The sequence below is a fragment of the Cupressus sempervirens genome, chromosome 3, assembly GCF_028749045.1.
Source record: "Cupressus sempervirens isolate cs-2001-9-10 chromosome 3, ASM2874904v1, whole genome shotgun sequence".
In the NCBI taxonomy this organism is placed as follows: domain Eukaryota; kingdom Viridiplantae; phylum Streptophyta; class Pinopsida; order Cupressales; family Cupressaceae; genus Cupressus; species Cupressus sempervirens.
Genome location: NC_143120.1, coordinates 257,113,609 through 257,138,826, shown reverse-complemented (window position 1 = coordinate 257,138,826; position 25,218 = coordinate 257,113,609).

Below are 25,218 nucleotides of genomic sequence, written 5' to 3'. Positions count from 1 at the left end.
CCACCACATCTACTCCTATCTACATGACCAAACCATTCTAGATAGTCTAACCTAAAATGAAAAATATCACCTTATCTGTAATGCTTCACAATATGTCATTATTGCTGATGACTTGTTTAGGAGAGGTCTCGATGAAACACTCCTTAGGTGTCTTGAACCCAAAGAGTCCAAAATTGCATTAATTGACATTCATGAGGGCATTTATAGATCCCACTCAAACAGCTTGACACTAGCTTGCAAACTTATTAGAGTTGGTTGCTATTGGACAAATATGGAGCAAGAGGCAATCAAGTATGCCAAGTCCTACAAATAGTTCCAACTCTATGGGAATTTGATTCACCCTCCAACTAGGGAGTTGATTCCATCTACCACACTGTGGCCATTCCAATAATGGGCCTTTGATTTTGTGGGTCAAATTCATCTGTCTTCTTTTAATGGACATAAGTTCATTATTAGCGCTACGTACTACTTCACGAAGTGGGTAGAGGTAGTACCTCTCTCAATAGAAAATGGAAAAACCATAGCTCTATTTATCACAAACTACATCATATGTAGGTATGGTGTACCTTCCTCCATTATTACTGACAATAGAGGGAAATTTAAAAACAAAGACCTCAAGGAGCTATGCAAAAGATTCAAAATCACACAACATTGGTCTTCTATCTATTACCCCCAAGGTAATGGCCAAGTAGAGGTATCCAATAAGGTGATCCTCAATATCCTCCATCTCACAGTCAACAATTCTAGGAGGGACTAGAACCTTTAGATTAATCTAGCTCTATAGGCATATAGAACAAGTATTAGGACTCCAACGAGTACAATGCCCTTTGCTTTGGTTTATGGAGCAGATGTTGTGCTTCCAATAGAGGTTGAGATTCCTACTTTGAGAATCTTTATGAAAGGCCTCATCACGGATGAAGATTACAAAACATATCAGCTTCAAGAGCTATTAATATTAGATGAATGTCGACAAGTAGTGTGTGATCATCATTGAGCTTATCAGCAGTAAATTTCTAGAAGCTACAATAAGAAAGTTAAGCCATGCGACTTCCAACTAGGTGATCTTGTCCTGAGAGAAAATCCTAAGAATTAGCAACAATGGATCATAAAAGGGAAGTTCAAACTAAATTAGCTTGGTCCTGACATAGTCACTACAGTGTTCAAATATGGTGCTTACCAGCTTTCTACAGCCGAGGGAGAGGTGCTCAAGGAGCCTATCAACACTCTCCACATGAAGTAGTTCTACAGCTGATCTGATCTTAGTAGCTCTCTATATATATCTAAATGTCGTAAAAAATATCTAAAAATTGAAAAATTCCATAGTATAAAGCTAAATCAAAAAAGAGAAAAATACAAAAAAAATTGAAAAACAAGAAAAGTGCCATTGATAAAAACCTGAAAACAGGCATCATGGTAGCAAAAAAAATAGAAGCTCCGCCAAGAAGGTGAAAACTTGGTAAATAGGCACCTCTTGTTCCTAATGCTCCATCTTGTAGTGCATCTTTTGGCTTCCTATATAGTTTCTTTCTTGCTTTAAGTTTCCTATTTTTTGCTCATGTATCCATGGATTGAGTCTTGTCACAACTTGGGGGCACCGCCCTTTAGTATCATAGAATCTCTTTTGCGACAATCACCAATTGTTCTGACTACATTTGCCTACTATCACTAGGGTCACTCCCTTTCAAGATTCTCCTCATAGAATCTCTTTCATGATAGTCACCAATTATTCTAATTGTATCTACCTACTATCGCTAGAGTCACTCCTTTTCAAGATTCTCCTTATATAATCTCTTTCATGATAGTCACCAGTTGTTTCAACTATGTCTACCTACTATCACTCATGTTACTTTTCAAGATTCCTTTATGGAAGATCTCTCTTGTGTTAGTCACCAGTCATCTTGGATGTGTCTGTCTACTATCACTTAGTTCCACTCAGGTTCTTCACATTAATCATTCCTCTTTGACTTCAATCACTAGTCATTTTGACTATGTCTGTCTATTGTCATCACCCTACTAAAGAGATTTCTTTCATCTTTGTTCTAGACATTGACACTTGACATCAATCCTATAACAAAAAAACTCAAAATGATATACTTGTTTAGATATGCTGAGCATTTTATTTGTTTATTTTTCTTTCGCTTCATCATGTCTCCTTGACCAACTTAATGATGTCATTTTTGACTAGAGAAGTAATGACTAGGGGCATGATCTTTTCTTTTCTTTCTATTTGTGGTTTAGTTCCAATAATTTGAAATAGTCATATAAGAGGAGTGTATACTATAAGAGCCTCCATCTCATATTGGATGGTTGTGTGTACCTAGATTCCTTTTATATGGATACATTAATAACATTGGTTCTTATCCTTGCTTGTTGGAGTGAACTCTTCATGCTATAATAAATACTAATACTCATCTTACTAAGTGAACATATGGGTCACTTAAAATATATCTAGCACACTTCTGTCTCAAGTTATGAATGCAAGGGTCATTGCAGATAGAATACTGACTAGATACTTAGCATTAGATGGATCTCTTGTGTGTCTGGTGTTTCTACACACAAGCAACATTCTGGTCATCCTAACATTTATGTTTTGATGCTTATCTTAACTTGCTACATTAAAATTTATAAATGTTTTGGTCATTCTAGCTTCTTGTGCCTTGAATGCTTATATTTCATCTTGGAAAAACTAGAATAGATGTCTTATTCATATTCCCATGATTGCAATGTCAGTGGGAATTTTATAACATATAGGGTTTCACTATATGCTCAGTGATGATAATTGGTGAAGCTTGGTAACCAGACCTAGGGTTGCATCTAGTTTAAGGTTGCATCTAGCATAGGTTCGCATTGCATACTTCACTTGGCTAAGCACATGATTTGATGGAAAATCTACTTTTGTATTTCATAACATGGGGATTGTGGGTCTCTTCAAAGTACCATGATTCTTCATGGCTGCACAAGTGTTTGGTTCTTGGATTTTTTCTCTCATGCTCTTCGATGGGATACCTATCATTGTGAAGAAAAAATATGAACCACTACATGAGGTGTTAGTCCATTCACATGTGCATTTCATCCATAAATCCATAATTCATTTCATCTACATTACATGTACAAATCAAATCAAACATGCATCCATACATCACATCATGCTTTACATCTCATAATCACAACAGAAGAATCTCATGTACATCAAATTAAAAGATAGACAATGACAATGACATAAACACAGGATGTTTGACTCAAAATCTCATATATATATATATATATATATATATATATATATATATATATATATATATATATATATATATATATATATATATATATATATATATATATATATATATATATATATATATATATATATATATATATATATATATATATATATCAGTATATATATATATTAGTATTAAAGAATATGTCAATACAAAATGAGCACTACTTGAGCATTGTAGATCAAAACTAATACAAAATGGTGCTAGCACACCAGTCGATACATAGCCAAGTCAAAAACTCAAAGACAAAAATCAAGTCTAGCTCTCCCAACCACCCTCACCTCTTGGAGGAGGAGGAGGAGGAGGAGGCGCTGACATATTTGGCCTGGCTGGTGGGCATGCACATCCTAAATCTTAAGCATACTGTGAGAATCTAGGCACCTACTGAGGCTCATCGAGCACCACTGTGGAGTAAGCTACAAAGTAATAGGCCACTCGGGCAACTTTTAATTAGACCTCATCCTACAACTACTCTACCCTCCACTCATCTACTTGTAGTTACTCCCATAGCCTAAGGATCTCGTCATCCCACTTAGCTATCCTCATGTCTCATATGGCCACCTATATTTGTAGCTCCCCTAGCTATTGGGAAGCCTACCAAACCTACTCTTTGTCCCTCCTCAGCACATTCTAGGGCTTAGTAGTAGGCTATTCATGCATCTCCTTATCTAAATGCTCAGTCTACTGCTCAGATGGCACCTGCTCCTTTATGTGGAGTCTCTACAGCTAACCTTGCTCCATCTCACTACCACCAACACCTAGATCTAACCCCATTTGTTAGGGGGGAACCTATACCTTTCTAACCCGATGTCTCACCTACTCTACTAGTCCCTATGGTGGCTTCTATGCTAGTCCCTATAGTGGTACTTACTGAGATATCTATGGCCTAGGAGATGCTATCCCTAATGGGTCTATAAATCATGGGTCGGGATGGCTAACCAAATACACCTAGTAGGCAAGCATCATCTCAACATCTCCTATGGTTGGTAGATAGTCCCATTATGTTGTAACTAGGTTGCACACATTGATCATCGACCTCTTGGGGTCCAACCTCACTGACCACCCTTGCTCCATAGCTCTAGCTAATTGAGCATATAAGTAATACTCCTAACTAATGTCCTATGGCTATCCATATTGTCACCACATGCAAGTGATGGGAAATCTCTCAATATTTTGCATAGCTTGGTCTATTAGTGGCCACAATGCAAAAATCTAGCTTAGCTTTTGAGGAGAGTCATCCCAGTCCTCAGTCTCTCTCCAAGGCCACTATATGATGGATACTATGTGATCAAGACGTGCCCTCCAATGCTCAATCTTCCCTAGACCTATCTGGGTAAGTTGGCTCCTAGATCTACATATATATAGCTCCATGGGCTCTTGTGCATCCTCAAAAATGGGCCTCATTACTAGTAGTTGCTCCTATGCCCAGATCTATAAGACATAAACTCTAGCAGCCATACTTCTCTACTCATGATAGATGGTCTTGTGCATCTCATGGAACATATGGGCGAGCATGCACTATCCCCACCCAAATCTTTCAAGAACATCTAGCATCCTCTACAACATCACACCCCAACCACACTCCAAACCATACTACCCATTTTCTAGCATTAAGAAACAAGTAATGAAGATCACCAAGACTAAAGCTAATCTATGTGTTGGTCCATATGTACGGACAAGCTCATTCCACTCTCACTAGAAGATGGCTCGCAATGCCTATGTACTTACTCTTAGCATTGCGTCATAGACCACTCGTGACCCATTGAATGGTATGCATGAGATTCGATAGATGTCCTTTAGCATGATGGTCATCTCTCCCTAGGGTAGGTGGAAAGTGTTCATCTCCCACTAATACATTTGGTATCGATTGCAATGGCTAAGTGTCGCAATTATGATGGTAATGTGTCACCACTACGACGGTATTAGACATCGTTGTTTTTTAGTCGCAAATTATGATGTCTATCCTTAGATGTCGCAATTTTGATGCCTATCCGTCGTAATTTCACCATTCTAACCAGCCACGGCTCCCGTCGCAATGCATGCGGCGGCCGTCACAATTTTGACATCTTCCCCACGCATTGTGACAGGGTGGCGTCGGCATCTTCCCACTGGTTGGCTAAGGTGAGAGCCTTTCCAGTTCTCCCATGGGCGTTGCAATTGCGATGGCCCTCAAAAATTGCGACGGGGCTAGCAGCGGGTAGTGCTAGTGTCGACGCCACTGGCCGTCGTATTGTTTCCAATGTGTCACAATTACGACACAAAGGGAGGAATTGCGACGGGGACGCTATGCATGCGACACACATTTCGTCGCAATGTGTGGGCAGACATTGCAATTACAACGTTCGCAGTTAGCAATATGGCAGGGCCGCTGTGGCGGCAACGCCAACTTCCATCACCGCCATAGTGGCCCTGCCACAAGCATGATGCATCATGGGGCATATGAATTCATATGCCCCCTAGGTGACAGAAAACATGCATTCTTTCCAAATGACAGCAATCTCTTTTAGTGTTGTACGTGCAAACAAGATATTTGGCCAACAGGTAGAAAATTTGTCAAATGTCAATTTCATTTCAGAAAGTCTAGAAAAGAACACAAGTTCTGGCCAGTCATGCAGTAAATCTAGATCATCAGCAGATCATGATGCATCATGCTTGCGGCAGGGCCGCTCGCATTGCTGCCACAGCGGCCCCACCGCAAGCATGATGCATCATGATCTGCTGATGATCTAGATTTACTGCATGATTGGTCAGAACTTGTGTTCTTTTCTAGACTTTCTGAAATGAAATTGACATTTGACAAATTTTCTACTTGTTGGGATATCTTGTTTACACCTGCAACACTAAAAGAGATTGCTGTCGTTTGGAAAGAATGCATGTTTTCTGTCACCTGGGGGGCATATGAATCTTGTAAGTGGTTTTCCTTTGGATGTCCAATGTTCAATGACACCCTCTTCTTTATTTTAGAGCCATTATACTGAGATTCAGACCCACCTACTGTTTGAATGCTAGTTTTCTTATCTCATATATAGAATAGCATGTAAACTTTCTTAGAAAGCACAATTTTCTCACTGACTGAATAGACCTAGAGTACAAAATGTCATAAGAATAACTTCAATCAGTCTAAGAAACTTCAGTATAATTAGTGTTACCATATAAAGAAACGGTTCTACATAAAATTGTAGTTCTTTTGTGTATCCTGTTATACACAAATTATAATGAGCTTGCTCCACAAAATTAAACATGTCTTCACAACTGTAGCAAATGTATACCCGATTATCATCTAAAGCATGCCAGATGCCTGTGGATGAATGAATAAAGCAGAAATAATGACCAGAATGTGTGCTCCAGCCATCATGAACAAGAACACCATAAAGAGTGTTCTTAAAATTGCCCTCCTGTGATTGATCAATAGACAGAGAAACTAGAATATCATTCAAATGTGCAATATTTATTAAAAAAATAGTAGATATTACAAAAACTATATTATTAGATTCCACTGAAAATGTGATCCACTGGAAAATAATATTGTAAGGGCTACTTACATGTGAATTGCTAACAAATGGTTTGAGATCCAACGTACAACCAAAGTCTACTTTTTTGTCAATTTTTCCTCCAGATCCAACTACACTTAAGCGCTTGAGATGAATTGCAAGAAAATGTGGTGCTTTATCAATTTTGAGTTGTTCTAGAGCCTTCACTTTTACTTTGCATCATTCACATTGATCTCTTTTCACACCCCCATCTAACTGCTCCACTGCCGTGTAATGGGATAATGCTTACATGGGCCTAAGGAAAGCTTTATGCTTGACCAAAGGCAAGGCACTTGCAGCTAAAAGTTAGGATGATCGAACTGGAGTGAACAATGACTTTACAGAAAACACTTTGAAAACTTGTTAAGAAAATCTATCAACCTGCAATAAGATTGTATTAAAACTAGAATTATACAGATCCATATTATTAAAACTTAAAATACCTATTGGTATTAGGTGTTCAAACAAGCACATTCCGGACACCTCTTGGAATGTTCAGGGCCTCCATAACCTTTGCTACAATAAGAAAGAAATCCAAATAATATTAAATATTTGCTGAAACTCCAATTCACAAGGATATATAGTTATGTTCTAATAATCAAATACTAATAGTAAAAAACACAAAGCTGAAATAGATATGTCGCTAGTTTTTCTCCATTCATTCATAAAACAAGCTTGATACTAAAATGTAAGTGTTTTCTCTTTAAATTATATCATGCTGATCACAAATACTAATCACATATTAGTTATCCAAAAGGGTGCAATAATGACAGAGGAGCCAAATACTAAAAGATGCAATGAAGAGTTGCAATTCTTCAAATGATATTAAAAAGGCATCAATAACCAGTCCAAGGACATTATTCAGACAAAAGATTACTTTATATTCTATACAGACATAAGTGGTAGTAATCCACTAGACATCAGAAAGCTAGATCCCATGAGTACAATGATTAAGATCAGGAATAGTGACATATATATCACATAAATAACAAGAGTTACATCAGAAATTGCAACAGTACAGATCACCCATCATTGGGTCATCACCATTACAAAGATATTATATCAGACAGAGATCAAATAAATATCCAATGTCTTTACAAACCAAACAGAATCAATCATATCACATTTCAATAAGGCAAATATCAGATACAGTGAATAACTTCATACCAATATGGTACATATCACTTTTACATTATGATAAATATGTAACAGTGATTACTTAGTCTTGCAAATTGCCCTACAAAAATTCTAATGATACTTATTGCAGATCAGTAATCAACATTAGATCGTTAGGATCTATGACATTAGGTCATTTAGTTGACTATCACTATACTTCCAACTTCAATATATATAATCCTTGTTTAGTTTTTGCTATTGATTAATTGGATTGGGAATTTTCACAAAGTCATTTCCATCATTATTGGAAGTGTTTTTGGTTATCAAAGTTTGATTGAAGATATCAGAACTACTTAAAAAGACATTTTCATATTGTTCATCTATATTCTTTACCAAAGATCAGTTGCATCTCTCTAGCGGTGAATTAAAGAATATATTAGAAGCATGGGTGATATTACTTGTACATAACATCAAGATACATGCACAATTGCATTGATATATCTACCCCAAAAAAATATTGTTATTAATACAAAACATTTATTTGTGGCAAAATAAAGAATTGAGTATAAGTAATAATAGAAAGAAGTTTATTGTGATTTAAAATATAAGGATTTAGTCACAGACCCTTAGGAGTCATATAAGGGAACATCAAACATTAGCTCTAACCTCAAATAAGGGATTATTAACAAGTTGAAAGTTATCCTTGTTTCTGAAGTCAAATCTCTCTTCTTCCAAACTTGTCTAATTTCTCTGGACAACGTTTCACATCATAGGTCTCAGCTAAGTTGTCCACTTTATCATTTCTTCCTTTGTCTTTTGGTTCCTTGAAGTGTTTTTTTCCTACACCTTGATTTTCTATTTTTTATTTTTTCATGAACATCTATCAACTTATCATTTTTTCACTTATATCAATCCAAGGTCCTACGATATATAGCTATTGATCTATTCTTGCTTACTGTCTTGTAACCTCATCCTTAAAGGACTTCAATTCTATATGTTGAGATTTTTTACAAGGTAAATGTGAGTGAAGTTCTTGAAGCAATATTTGAATTACAATACTTAGTCTGAACAATCTCTCCTATTTAATTTTCTACAACTTCTCTCTTTCTTGTGAAGCTATCGTCTTGGCATGCCTAGATATCATAGAGCTCTTTCAACATCTTCAGCACGATCCCTTAATTTCCCTAGTTCTTTGCTTGCCATAGTTTCATCAAAACATTTTCTCACCTACTTGTTCCTATCCTTCACTATCACATCTCTTTGTCTATCTTCCTCAAGGTGATTAGATTTGACACACAATGTATTTTTTGATTAACTGACATTAGAAATATTACTCTTCTCATGCACAAACAATGACATGCTAGTCAATGTCATGTACTTTTTAAAAGGTGAAGGATAATTTTGATCAACATCCTTATCTCCAAGCAGCTTCACATAATCTGAATGATGACCCCTAGATTCAATTCCTACTATGTCATCCTCAATTTATGACGTTGAGATGCAGTAAGAACAATCTCATAATCATCATCAATCCATGTACTCATTTCATTTGTGACAGAAGGAGGACTCAAAAAATTAACTGCTTCTATTCCTTCCAATTGTCAAAAACTATTTTCTCTCTTTGTATCTTGTTACCACTATTTTTGGTGGTCTATTAAGGTGAGATTATGAAAATCTTCCTCCCATTCACTTCCTAACTTGGTTTTTTCTCGTTCTTCCTTTTTCAAGTGAGGCTTCAGCTTTTCCTCTTTCTCGGTTTAAATGTTGTGGTTGTTGTACGGAGACAAGTAGGTTTAGGATTTAAATTCTCCACCTCTAGCTCATGGAAACCCTTTGCTTCTACATATGCACGAATCGGTCTTTTGTACATAGCACTATGCATTGGAGTGGCAATTAGATTTGTACTTTTTACACCACTTACCAATATTTGGCATGAGTAAATTGAAAAATAGAAATAAACACAATTTGAAAGTTAACATCATGGATGGCCCCAACACATGAATATAGAGGATGGTCCCTCACAATGACCTTAAGGACAAAATTTTGAAGAAGTTTACAAGGACATAGACATAAGGCTGTTATCTTCACCTTTATACATTAGAAAAGTAACAACTTAGTACAAATAAATAAATCAATCAATCATTTACTAAAAATTTCAATTTATTTTCCAGCTTTTCAATCTCTAAATTTTGTCTTTGTAGATTTGTAGTGAGAAGATTGTGGTGCACAATCTTTGAAGTTTGCCAGCCCTATAGCAGTTCTAGTTGTGAGTGGAATTTGAGCACATTTGAAGCCCTCCACACCAAGTAAGTACCTAATGTGTCCTTAATTAGGCCCTCAAAACCATGTCTAGGTCATAAGAGGGCCCAGATCTGAAGGAGTGGTGTTAAGACTTATAACAGTACCAGAGAACTTGCTAAATAGATCACAAGACTTGAAGGTCTTGAGTCCCCAAGGCATTGTTAGACCCAGATAACATATTAGACCCTGCAAAAAATTTCAAATTGGGATGAAATGGCCCCAAATCTTACTTTATATGTGGCAACTTGCATTGGGAGTGATGTCGGGCCTAAAATTACTTCATTTTGGGGCCATATTGTGGGACATATACCATTGAATCTCAATCAACATGGCTCTAAGTAATCTGTAGTCATGGATACAAAATGTGTGGTACTCAAACCCCATTGGTCTGACCTTAAATGCTTAACATGTGGCCTTAAATGTGCCCAGCAAGCTAAAATTGAGCTTAATTGGCAGAGAACTGAGCACAAAACTCAAGATAAGGCAGCAATGTGGACTTGGATGATTAGCTGGGTTCAAATTTCTAAGCAACCGGCCCTGTAAACATAGTGTGTGGGCCTATACATGGCCCCAGTGTAACTTGAATCCAATAAGGGCCTGATTTGCATGAAATGTGTAGCTTTACTGAGGTTGATTGGTATTTAAATCAAATAAAGGCCTCATCTTTGTATTTTAAATATTAAAATTAATAGCTAAGACAATGATTTAATTAAATCAATGGCCCTATTTATCACAAAGTTCAAGGTAATGCATTTAATGAGAAATGGAGACCCCAAATCTAGATGCTACTATATAAATAAGATAGCCCAACTTCTATTTTATTCATCCCTAATGCAATCAAGAGCTGGATTTAGAACTTGCAGGGGCTGATTGACGAGATCTTTGAGACTATCGTCCATAACAAGGCTCTGATCCACCTTTTTTAAACACATCTGCAGTGGAGAGAGCAACGTACAAAAATCTCTCTGTCATTCCTATATCAACTAAAAGAAACTATTTTTGAAGGGCTCCCTTTCTGAGCATCCAAACTCTAATTTTGATCACTGGTGACCTTTCAAACAGTGAGTCTAGTTCAACATAATTTAGTCTTAGTTCAGATTAAGAAACTAATATCATTGGATTTTGACATATTTATCAAATTTGATTTAGCAAAAGTAATATTACTAGCAGTACGGCCCTTAGCCTCAAAAAAAATCAATTTTAGTAGTGTTAAAGGATGCAATAGGCTTCAATTAGTTTGTTTTCCAAGTCTGATATAAACATCAGAAGTTCTCATTTTAGGAACTTGACTTGCGCTAATCTTTGTTTTAGGATCAGATTCAATTAAGGCAAAATGCAATCCTAATAATTGTTTGTTGCAAGACTAAGAATGGAAAGAGGAGCTGAAAGCATTCCAAAAATGAGACCTCAAGCGAAGTTGGGAAGGTGGTTATCATGATCAAGGATGGAGCAGATCTCCAAGACATCAAGAAAAGATCATGCATCTAAAAAGGCAACTTGGAAAATTAGACCATTGATGGTATGTGAATCCTTCATCATCACGCCAACAAAGATTTGGCATTTGAAGTAAGGTTGGGCTGAAACTCATTCCTTGGACCAACTTAAAAGACTAAGACAGGGAGAAACTCCAAGACAACAAGGATGAAAATATTTCAAGAGATTAACCAATGTATATGAATTAGCTCACACCTAATGTGGCCTAATTCATATACATTAGGTGTGGCCTAATTCATATACATATTCTGTTAAACATTTGAAGACATGAGATTTCTACATTCCATCAGGTGAAAATTGAAAGAGCTTCTAGCAGTAACTGTGTAGACATTTTTCAATCTAACTAAATCAAATTAAAACAAAAATTATGTTAAAACACCATACAATTAGAAGTTACAGACTGCACAACATTTTTTTAGAAATAGAATCTCGACAAAAATGTAAACCATATCTAATACAATGTAATTACATACTTGGGTCTTCCCAAACAACTAAGTGGTTGGTCATGACTAAAAATCTGAAGTACAGGATCAAACATTGTTGGATAGAAAGGCTTCCCAGCTTCAAGCCATCCAATCTCATGTTCATTTTTTTCCAGGACTGAATCCCCAGGTTTCTCCTCCTGAAACTCGTCCAAGAATTGAACAAATGCCTCAAGTGTCAGATAGCCAACCTATTGGGGGAAACTAAAGCTTTCAGGGTGAAACCAATCATGTTTGTTGAAAAACATTTTAGCACTTCACAAATAGTAAGGACATGATTTCTACTCAATATAAATATCATAGAAAATACTAGCATATGCTTACTAGGTTTTATGAGCAATAGAAAATCCTCATTTCTACTAATTAAGCATGCCCGAGTGACAAACCTGGATTAGACCAATAATGATCTCTAGGATATCAGTAGATCACTACAAATTACTCACCTGAAGGTAGATGCTTGTCTCAAATTGGCTCTTTAGAGCATATTCATTAAAAACCAAAGCCAAGGAAGCGATTGTTACCTACAATGTTTCCAAATAGATAAGGATGGTATCGTAAGAAATTAGAGTTACGATAAAATAATAATCTTGTAGTTGTTTATGCAAGTTGAAAGGCAGTTAGATAAAATAATTAGTTGTCTTAGAAAATCCTGGATTGAAAACAAATAACTATATTAGTTTGGATTTTTTTAAATTAGAATACTAACGATCCCTACATGATGGCAGAAAGAACACCTAAACTTCCACAAATAATGCAGAGAAGATGGTATTAACACCATTGGAGGAGCACAAGACAACTTCGAAGGTGTCAGCGAGCATTGGCATCTTTAAGAGGGAAAGGTTCCTAAGCAAAGAGGAACATGGTGAAGCAATGGAAGATGTTTTGATCAAAAAGGATGATGCTTTGAAGCAAACAACTAATGAGAATGAGGTTGAGGAAAAGAACCTAGAAAAGGATGATATGAAGACAAGTTGTCCATTTGAAGGACAAATAAAAAATGAGCAGCAATCAAGTGTTGAAGAGCAAGGAGAACCTAACACCAAAAAGGTTCAGAAGGTTGTAGCAGAGGTAAAGAGAAAGGATGATGATGAAGATAGAAAAAGATCAGGTCTTGAATGGCTTGAGGGAAAGGAGATGAAAAGTACAAATGCTGATGTAAATAGAAAAGAAACAAGGCTTGGAGAAGCAGATATGATATTGATTGGTTCTATATGGTGTCCATTTAAAGTTGGACAAAGAAAATTCACAAAGACAATGATGACTGAATCGGATAGAACAACCACCAACTAGGAGTTGGTATATGAAGGCAAATGGAAAGGGTGTGAAGATATGTTGCAGACAGCAGTAGAGGTCTCAAGGTGCAAAGAGAAGGATGAGAAGACAATGGAGATGAAGAGCCAAGGGAAGGCTAAACAAGGTGATTATATTCCAAGCATGGAGAAGTATGAAAATATGAGTTATTTTTGGTTAGTTATTCTAATTTTGTTGCAGGCATATGAGAATATGATGGAGATTCCTAGTGTGGGGAAGATAGCAATAATTGGTAAGAGTTATGTTCTAGAAGGAGCTTGTTATTGCTTCTTGTTTCTACCTATTGTTAGTATCTTATTGAGCTTCACTTTGTTTCGAGAATAGTTTAATATTCTCTACTAAACAGGGCCAACCACGTGAAGGTGGAAGCTCATTTGGCCCCACCCCCCTCCCCCTAACATCACTCTACATTCCCCGTTAACATCTAACATTCATTCATTCTTTCAACCATTAATAAAATGTAACATTCAATCAATATCACATGATAACATTCAATCAATATCACATGATAACATTCATTAACACATTAGATTCGTTAACATGCAACATTCATCAATATTCTGCATTAACACATAATTCATGAACATTCATTAGCACATAATTAAATTCATTGAGACATAAAATTCAGTCATTATCAATTAAGGTATGTAGATGACAATCATTTCTTTTTTTTCTTTCTATTTCTTTTTTCTATGTAATCTCTTAGAGGAGCATCAGTGTCATCATCAATTCCCCCCTCATCAGTTGTTCTATTCTCTGTTCTTGATGATCTCAAATTCCTATGCTGTTGCAAAGGGGGGTCCTCCGCAATAAAAAATAAAAGAGTTAAATTAAAAATAATTTATTATAATTGTTACAAGTATTTAATTATTTTAAATAACATAACTGTGGTGCTCTTTACCTGATCTGACCACATCATTTTGTCTGGACTCAATGTCAACACGGTCATGAACATCGACCCCTCGATCCTCTACAACTGCTATACAAAATGTTACTTTAATCCAAACACCAATTGCAATTACATATAAAAAATTTAATAGCAAATGTATACCTCCACCACTGGGATGCACATCATGCGAACCTTCGGCATCCACAGATTATGTAGAAGGATTGTCAGGCTGCATTCCAACATCCTACACATTGTTATCATTGCTTGCTTAAAAAAGATATACTCACTTTATATTGGAATTTAACATCAAATAGACTAATTGGTAAAGTATTCAATTTGAAATAAATTTCATTTAGCTTATTTACCTGTGGCTCAGATGCATCATTATTAGAACCTTCCACACTGATTTCAGCTCATAGTCGTTCAGCCACGACTCTATAGCCTTGTTGGAAGCCAATTCTCTTATCCTCTTCTGTGAGGCATCTCTTGAACTCTTAGCCCTGCATTTTTGTGTGGTATGGTGAATTTTACTTGCATTATTTCATCAACCAATGGAGGGTAGTTAAAATATCAACAGCAAATCATCTATATCCATCACAATATAATAGGAGAAAAATTGAGCAATTTTGATGGAGCAATCTACTATATAAATGTTGCGTGTTTGTATGCTTTGCTTGTACCAACATATTTTCTCCAAATTCTTAAGTTGGGTAAGAGTTAGTTCAGCTCTTTGGAAATAAAAATGGCTGCAAGTGCTGCTGCATTCCCTCATTCTTTCAATCACTGCCTTTATTCTCAACTATTGGAGGAAAATTCAGTCTCAACCATGGCCTCCATTTGTGAGATTTCTTCATATGAGGATTTTGTGAACGAAGAAAAAAGTAAAATATTAGTGATTGGAGCCACTAGTTATATTGGTTTCTTTGTTGCTCTTGCAACTGTAAATGCAAGCCATTCTACCTATGCTCTCATTAGACCCATCACTGCCCATGATTCTACTAAAGAAAAGTGCCTCCATGTATTGAAAGATTCTGGTGTTAACATTGTCTATGTATGTCACTAGCTCTGTTCATAACTAAGATTTTGTGGTAGATATGTATGGCATAGTTGTAAAGTGTGTGTACTTTTTTAAAATATTGATTTTACAGACTCTAGATTGTTTTGATTGGTCATATAGGTTTAGAATATATGATTAAGCTTTGCTTGTTTGTTCATGGTAACTACTATTGTAGTTGTTTGCTAAATTGTTAGAGAGCGGCCATCTCACAAATAATCATGTTTTGACTGTCTTGTTGTGAAGTTGGGTATTAAGAAATTATGTTAAGGGGCATTCGGTCATTGATCTCCTTATCAATGAGTCTAATTTGGTTGGGATCATGAGCTATATTATAGTTGTAAAAATTTGTGTTGTAATGGGTTTTATTAATGTCTACATGTTCTGTAATGGGTCTTATTAATGTGCATGTATATTATAATGGGTGTTCTGCAGGGAGATTTAGGTGATCATAATTCAATGGTAAAGGCCATGCAAGGCATTGATATTGTTATTTCAATTGTGGGCAGTGGTCAACTTACATATCAGCTTAAGATTGTAGACGCCATTAAAGAAATTGGCACTATTAAGGTCAGAACATAGGACCCTAACATTATTACCATGAATGCTTGTTAACTCTAATAGACTTAAGAATTGTTGAACTTTGATGCAGAGGTTTCTTCCTTCAAAATTTGGGCATGATATAGACAGAGCCAATCTAGTAGAACCAGGGCTAAGCTTTTACAAAGAAAAGAGAGTTGTTAGGAGGGAAATTGAGGCATCCAACATTCCATACACTTACATCCCATCACATTATATAAAAAATTTGATACAATTTTTCATTTACTAATACTTACAACTCTTGCTTGAAGTTTCAAAAAACCACCAGAGCCGAGCTTGTGTGTCTCGTGCTTTTCTAGTCTTGCCTTTGTTGCCTTTGATGTGTTAGGCAATCTATGAAAAGTTTGAAATATGTTAGATAGTATAAATATAGAGGTTAATTAGTACATAATTAGATTCTCAATAGTATCACATACCTTGTTGTACTCTCCACTGGAGTAATATTATTTTTCTTGTCAGCTTTATACTTTCCATCCAAAATCAGAGCCTGCCACTCAGCCTCAAGAACATAGGGCGGATGCTCGTAGTTAGGGTTATCCCGTAAATTTTTTCTGTACTGGTCCCTAATATACTTCAAACATAAACCAGCTTTTTCAAGGAGCTTGTTTCTCTTGAATGCACGAGGTCCAAAGAGTTGGGTCATGCTCTCTATAAGATCATCCTTCAACGGTTTGCGTTGGTTATTCCACCTTTTAAGTAAAAAAAAACATGTTAGACTCATAAATGAAGTGAAGCTACCTTTAATATAGTTCAAGAAATGGATGAAAAGGAAAACTATTATAGCAATGATATGAAATCAAAATAGTGGTTTGGGGTTTTAGTTAGGATATGATGTTCCACCAGGTATGCATGGTGGGCCCGAATATTCACAAACACTCATCACCAAGTTTTCTCCAAAAAAGATCATTCCCTACAAAACAATCATGGGATCATTAGTCAATGAAGAGTGATCAAAAACTAAATTACTATTATATCACTATAGAATAAAAATAACTTTAAAGTATCTGGAACTTTGGCTACTTTTAATGGAATGCCTTCATCGTCGCTGACGATCAATTTGACATCCTTCACCGTTCTCATACTAGGAACATAGGAACATCCAGGAAATGATGTTGCAGCTCCTATTGCAAAAAGTTTCATAAGTTTCATAAGTCTTTGTCATGAAGTATAAAAGAACAAATGATAATTGATGTTAAAAATTTGTAAAACAGAAATTGTTTTTTGCTGTCATAAGAGAGAAAAAGAGGGATTTGTGTACCAGAAGATGGTGCAATAGTCGATGCTTGTAAGCTGCATTTTACAAGCAGATGGTGCAACAGTCGATGCCTATAACCTTCTATCTAGTTTGCACAATTACAATGAGTTTTACCTACTCATGTGTAGATGAGTCAGGAACATCGCCAGCATCCCCTCCGGGCGGTTGCTCCATATTGTGCCCCTTTGTCAAAGATCAAGTATAAAAATGTTAGCCAAAAATTTATTGACTAAATGGTATGTTGGAGTCATTGATTAGAAGTTGGTTTAATAGTATGTACCATCCCCATGATAGTAGCCTTGTTTGTATCTATGCGGTTCAAATTGTAATCAATAAGAAGCTCTTCCCCTGCACATATTGATTTTATCGCACAGATGAATACATGACTTCCCTCGCGTGCCTCAAATATGCAATTGGGTTGCTTTATAGTTGACCCAGGTCGTGTACTATTTATAAAACCCGCAATATTCCCTATTGCTTTTGGCCTTCCATCAATGTATATAGCCACACTTTTACTTTGATTATTGTCTTGCTGTTGTATATAATTTGCCGAGAGGGCATACCTATGCATACTTTTTTTATATTTAACAATATGCATCCAACTTTTGTAATCGTAACATGGTCCAACATACTCCATCAATTCAGAAAATTTTTTGTAAGACACCTTTATGCCCTCCATAGAAAATAGGCCCAAACCATCTAGTGATGATGGTGCTATGCGATATATCCTCTCATTAACACAAAAATCAGTGTTTATTGGAGGAAGTTCCTTGGGTAGCCAATGTTTCTGTAGATGTTGGTACCTCAAGGGCACCTCAATGTCGCCTTCCATCTCATCATCATAAGAACATGACCCCCCTTGAGCAAGGAAAAATTTCATGTGTTTATTGAATTTCCTTCTAGTCCTTTGACCTCTAGTTAATCTCCCTGTTCTAGATAAACTACATGTCTCACTTTCCTCTTCTATTCCTATATTTCCCTCACTCGATGAAGACACTTCTGAAAAATACCTATTCGCTGGTACCTGCAAATGGGAGAGATCTTAGAAGACATCAATCTTACTATTGATAAGTGTATTAAATAGAATGTCTATAAGGAGTATTGACTTATACTTGTCGATCCATGAGACTGTGTGGGATGCTCCTGAAAGGGGTTCAGTTTCCTGCAAATGTAATTCAATTATCGTGAGCATAATCACATCATAATCATAATCACATCCATCATTAGCATCACATAAAAATTAAAAACATTAAAAGGTACACAATAAAACACTTAATTAAATCAGGCTCACATTATAAGCCTACTAGGGAAGTAGGCCTAATGAATGGCTAAAACTAGGTTTTTGTATTAGCTGATGAGTTGAGGGCTTAGTCACCTTGGGAACATGCTATTTGAACTTTTTTGATGTGTGTGGAGGTGGAGGAAACACCTAGTTAAGGTGAAGTCAAGTTTGGCGCCTATTGAGGCATTGTGAGCATTTGATAGTTTGTTGATTAGATTGCTTGGATGAATCTATTGGATGGATTGAGGGACATTCATGGGATTATTCCAAAGATGTAGAACCTAAGGTGGCATAAGGATTTGGTGTGCACTCTGATAGGTTATGGAGTTGGCTTGGATCAAGGAGAGGGATCTTATGAAGATGCTTGGTTGGTGGTTTAAGAACACTATGAAAGTCCCTGTTGTTATGAATGATTGCAAGACCACCTAGGGTCTTTGCATCACCTACGAAGGTAGAATTATTAACCAAAAAATTGGGTAAGCACTTATATTATGTTTTCCCTATGAATTTTATTCTAGGTACAACTCCCTTTTATAGATATTTAATGAATTCCCTTTTCTAAACTAAACACTTACAAATGCTTTTGACCTGAAAGAAAATAAGTCTCAATACATTCACGCATCAATATGTGTTTTAAATAGTTTTATTTAATTAATTTAGATTAATAGTTAATTTAGATTAGCAGTATTCTATTTGTAGTTGAAACTTGTAGCTTTTAAATAGATAATGAATAAACTATGTAACCATATATATAAGACAAATATATTTCTATCAAGAAATGAATATTAAATAGATTAAGGATTGATGGCATACCTCTAAATTCCATCATCATCATCCTTTTCGTCATCATCATCATCATCATCATCATCCTCGTCATCATCATCATCTTTGTCATCATCATCATCCTGGCCATCATCGTCATCATCATTGTCATCGTCGTCGTCGTTGTCATCATCAACATCAACATCATCTTCATCATCATCTTCTTCTTCTTCTTCATCAAAATTTGTGTCAGGAACATCATCCAATAACTGTCGATCGTGATCACCATCTACATCATCTTCTACTTCTTCGGTATCTTCTTCTTCCATCACATTATACTTTATTGGCCTTCCTCTCGGTTCATGTCTAACAACAAATGAACAACCCAATTTATGTGGAACCTCTGAGTAAAATACTTGCTCACATTGGCTTAGAAGAACATAAGGCTCATCCCCAACTGGCTCAAACGACCTTGTATCAACCATTGTAAATCCATTATCATGTTCAATAACAGTTCTATCAGGATCATTTGGATTAAGTCATAGCCTGTACCATTTGACAACGAAGAGTACTAATTTGAAGGAACTAAAGTCACACTCAAGTATCTCATCCAAAATTCCATAGTATCGATTTTCAGACTCTTGAGGATGTAGGTCATTTCTAGATGAAATATTAGTCACTTGAAAGACTGGAGTTATTCCTAAATCACAAGTTTTCTTCGTGTCATCCAACACTTTGACGCAAAATTTTTGACCATTACAGAACATAGCATTGTGGTGTTTAACCTGCAATAATATGTGAAACATATCAAAATTATTGTATCGTGAGTTGATAAACATACGGGTGATTAATAAATTTGTACATACCTGGAAATCTCTTGAACCACGTGCTAAATCTATTTCCCTTTGCGTAGCATTGGAATCTCCATTATGATGAGCTTCTTTAACCAATGAAGATACACCTTCCCATGTTAATGTGCAACCAGAATGTTGACATCGTTCAATCCATACCATCATCCAATCAAGATTGTTTGCAATATACAAATGTAGTGCATCCCACTCTCGAGCACCTGTACAAAAAAAAAATAGACAACTTACAACCATATTATTTTGAAGATTAAGAAATAATTTATTACAATAACATCTTATAATTTATTACCTCTTACTTTCCTCAATGTACCTTTCCCCATCAAGTACTCCCCTTCTAATTTTTTAAAAGGCTCGAGATCCCAAATGCGATCTACATGGATATTTGATGCAAATTTAGGAAGATATTCAGTAATGTACACCATAGTCTGGTATACCATATATCCCTCTACCATAGAACCCTCAGGATGTGCTCTTTGTTGAACCAAAGCCTTCAAATATTTCAAATGCCTCTTAACCATCCACATTGACCTAGTGTGTACAGGTCCACACAATTCAATCTCCTCAACTAGGTGTATGAGGTAGTGTTCCTGTGCATTGAAAAAAGTTGGAGGTAGACACTTTTGCATTTCACACAGTAAATGAGGAATTCTTCTCTTCCAATAGTTTATATCTTCTTTATGGATTTCTTTAGATGACAACCACCTACATTAAGAGATTCAAGTCACAAAAAATATATAGATATGAGACTTTACAAAATAATATACAATAGATTACATAGCAAGAAAAATAAATTACGAATTTAATAAATATATACAACAAATTGAACAGATATTACTGCTTACCTCATATATTTTCCAAGATCGTATATAACTTGTTTGATGTTATTGTTGAAGTGCTCTGGGAGAGATAGAGGAAGCACGTACTGCAGTAATTATAAACCAATCATTTCATTATTTTCTAACATAACATAACAAACAGTACACGTAGTTTATGAATATATTGTAAATATAGAAGAACATAAGTTACCTTGACAAAAGTATGCCAATCATGCGTTTTGAGCCTTGGTCCAAATTCACTTTTTTTTGATATGAGATTGTTTATGTTCGCAGCAAATCCTGTGGGAAATCAAATTTTTCATATGACTTCTTTTATGGCATCACTTTGCTGCTCCATTAATAACCATGGAAGGGCACTTATATTAATTTGATCTCTGTTGCTATTTGAGTGAATGAAATTTTTCAATGCATGATTGGATTCATGTATGTCATTACAAATTTTGACAATTTTTTCTTTGTCACGCCTTCCATCCAATATTTTCCACAATGTCTCTGTTATATTCTTTCCAATATGCATAGTATCAAACAAATGCACAATTTGTAAGTGCTCATAGTAGGGCAACCTACTAAATTGTTTGGGATAGCTTTTTAGTCCCTTTGGAAGGTTGTCAGTATTGCCTTGACGACCTTCACGGTCATCAATTACATAATTAGTCAACAAAATTCACAATAGAAATATATAAATTACAAACATAAACCATTAGGTGGAACGACATTACCTCGATGATTAATTCTATTATATTCCAACTTCCATAGGCGAGGTGTCATACTTTGATACTTATGATTCCTATGGAGGAAGTGTCTACACTCATCAAACACCTGCTTTCCTAAACTTTTTGAATGACGAGATTTCATCTTTGGACCACAAACTGGACATGCAAATTTTCCCTTTGTTTGAAGACCTACAAGATAATGATGTAATTGGATTATTAAATATGTTGATTTTTATAATTAGAATTATTGTGCGCAACTTGAATTCACTATAACATACAACAAAAATGTGTTAGCCCTGGGGCATCATGTATTGTCCATGCAAGTATTGCATGGAATTGAAATTGTCTTTGTCCTACTAGTCTAGACACGTCATACATAGTGACACTGTTCCATAACTCCACCAATTCATGGATAAGAGGCTCAATATATACATTCATATCTTTTACTTGATATTTACCTACTTGAATGAACAGTAACATTACATAATTATTGTGACCGTTTTACTGCAAGATTTGTAAGTACATGTAAATTAATAACTATCAAATTATAAGATACCTAGAACAATCATTGCCAACATAATGTGCTCCCTCTTTATTGACATCCATGGAGGAATATTATTGTTGATAACAAAAATAGGCCACACTGAGTAAACAGATCTCATCTCTCCAAATGGTTTGACACCGTCCGCTGCCAATGAAAGCTTGAGATTACGAGGTTCTTCTTTGAAGTGTTGCCACTTTTCCTCTATGTGCATAAATGACGAACCATCTGTAGGGATTTGAATAATGTCATCTCGACTTCTATTGTGTGCATGATAATCCATAAATTGAGCCAAGCTACTATACTTGAATAATTGTCGCATCCGTGGAATAATGGGGATGTAACGAAGAACCTTTTGAGGCACCCTTTTTGTTAGTCAATCTGTTCGATATCTACTCGTATGACATACAGGGCATTGTGTTGCAAATTCATGTTCTTTATAATATATAATATGATCATTGGGACAAGCATGTATTGCTTCATACTCCATTCCAATATCTTTCATAACAGCAGTTAATTCTCAATATGAGCGAGGTAGAATATTTGATGATGGTAACAAAAACTCGCCTATCAATCTACAGCAAAAAATATAAGTTGTTAATATAAACAATATTAGTGGTACATTATTCACCCTAAGTTAACTATAAAGACATATATGACATACCTTAACATACGTGACATTGTTATGTTGGATAAACCATTCATAACCTTCAAGTTCAACAACAACAATACAGCAGAGAGAAGAGTTGTTTGGGAGTCTTTGTATAGGGGCTCGTATGCCTTCTGAAGTAGAGGTACATCGAGGCTATCATCATCATCATGATCAGATACACTTGGACTAGATGTGTCATGGATCAATGTATTTATACCATCCTCTTCAATTCTGTTTTCTGGTGCATGATCGTCACCTTCCATGGGATCATTATCTTCACCTTGGATATTTGCACCTCCATGTTCCTCCACTTCAAAAACCATATTCTTCGGATTGTTGTGGTTCATATCATGTACTTCCCTGGGAAGATCAACCTATATAAAATTGATTAACATAAATAAACCATGATCATCAACTCATCATCAAGTGATTTCATATGTATATAAATTTTTAAAATGATATAATGAATGACTTACCAGTGGATGATAGTCATGCCCCCTTCAATGTGACCATTCTCCCTACAATGTCTCTTAACTGTTTTGATTAGCAGTCTTCTACGGTTTAAGCCCTTACAAATATTGCAAGGACAATAACATTTTCCATCACCTTTTCTTTTCAAGTTAGACCACAATCTAGCGATTGTCTCCCTATTTTGTTCTTCACTTATATTATATGACATGATCGTTCTTTGCAGGAAGCAAAAATCAGGCTATGAAAACTTCGGTCTACAACTTTCACAAACTAAGAAAAACTATCAAAAGTACACAAATCTTCTTAGACCTAGCTAAATACTTTAATATTTTAAAAATACTTTCTTTGACTTTATTCCTAAGATTATTTGTAAAACTTTGACCGACCACCTGAAGGTCTTATTTCAAGAGACCTTACAACATTAAGCCACTAAAAGCAATTTCAAAACATATAAGCTAAAATTCTAGTTAAAATATACATTAGAATTTAAAAAAAAACAATTTTCATACCCGAGCGCATAGCTATAACTCATGCAACGGCCTTCTTGCTTAGCTGTAGAAGCTCTCCAGCAATCAAATTATACAAACTACAAGACCTAACAAAAATTTCAAAACATATAAGCTACAAGTCTAGTTAAAATATACATTAGATTAGATTCAACAATAGCAAGCAATGTTATTCATAATTAGATTCAACAAACCTTAGCAGTGTAAATAGCCATCTCCTCTAAACTAGACTCCAAACAGGAGGGGGCATTCACATACTCTTCCCCTAAAGGTATCCTGAAGAACAATAGCCACTATTCTTGAGTTTGTGAATTGCACCTCGAGATGAATGAAGATTAAAAGGAATGAAAATTGTTTTCATACATTTAAATCAAGATGTAATATTTATTCATAAGTATATACCTTGAAAGCACTTAAAATTGTTGTTATATGTGTTGCGGGAAAAGAAGAATTTTATACTTATGTGTATAGACGCACTTCCTGTATGCGATCCAAATCTCGAATGTTATCAAGTGTGTCCAATGATGGGTATAGACCTCCATGCAAGCAGAAGATCTGCAATGAAACAAAAGAAAAGAAAATTTTCTTATAGTAAGAACAAGTTTGTTGTGCTGCACAGGGTACCAACAAAATAGTGTATAATATCTTTTTCTTTACCTGGCTTTCAATTCAGCATGACAGCCTTTAATAAAAAATTCAAGTTGATAACATATTTAACAAGAGCTACAGGGCAGCATAGTTCCTACGTAAGTCCAAGAAAATGTGTGAGGATTGACATAGATTTGCGTAAGTCCAAGAAGATGTGTGAGCATTGACATAGATTTTGTGAACATTTTCTATGTAATGAAGATTTTACTGCAAATGGAATGAACCTAGGGGTGGATTGGTAAACTAATTATTTGTATCAAATGGTGTAAAATTGAAACTAAAACCATTTCAATTGGCCATGCCACTCATGGACTTTTCCTCCATATGTTATAATACTTTCATCATATATCACAAATATGAAATAGAATATGTAGCACATTGAAATAAAGCATTAAAAGATAGTGTCTAACTGTAATTAAATATATGGAAATGGTTATAAGAATCTGTACAAATCAATCAGAATGGGTTGAAATCAGTGCCTGACTTAAGAAGATCAACACTAATAATATGTCAAATATTTATTGTTAATTTCTACTCGTAGCTGTAGGGAAATTAGGTAAGCGAGCAACAAAAGAGCTAATAGTTTGTAAGAGTATACCATTTAAACTGTGTATGCTCATTTAACAAG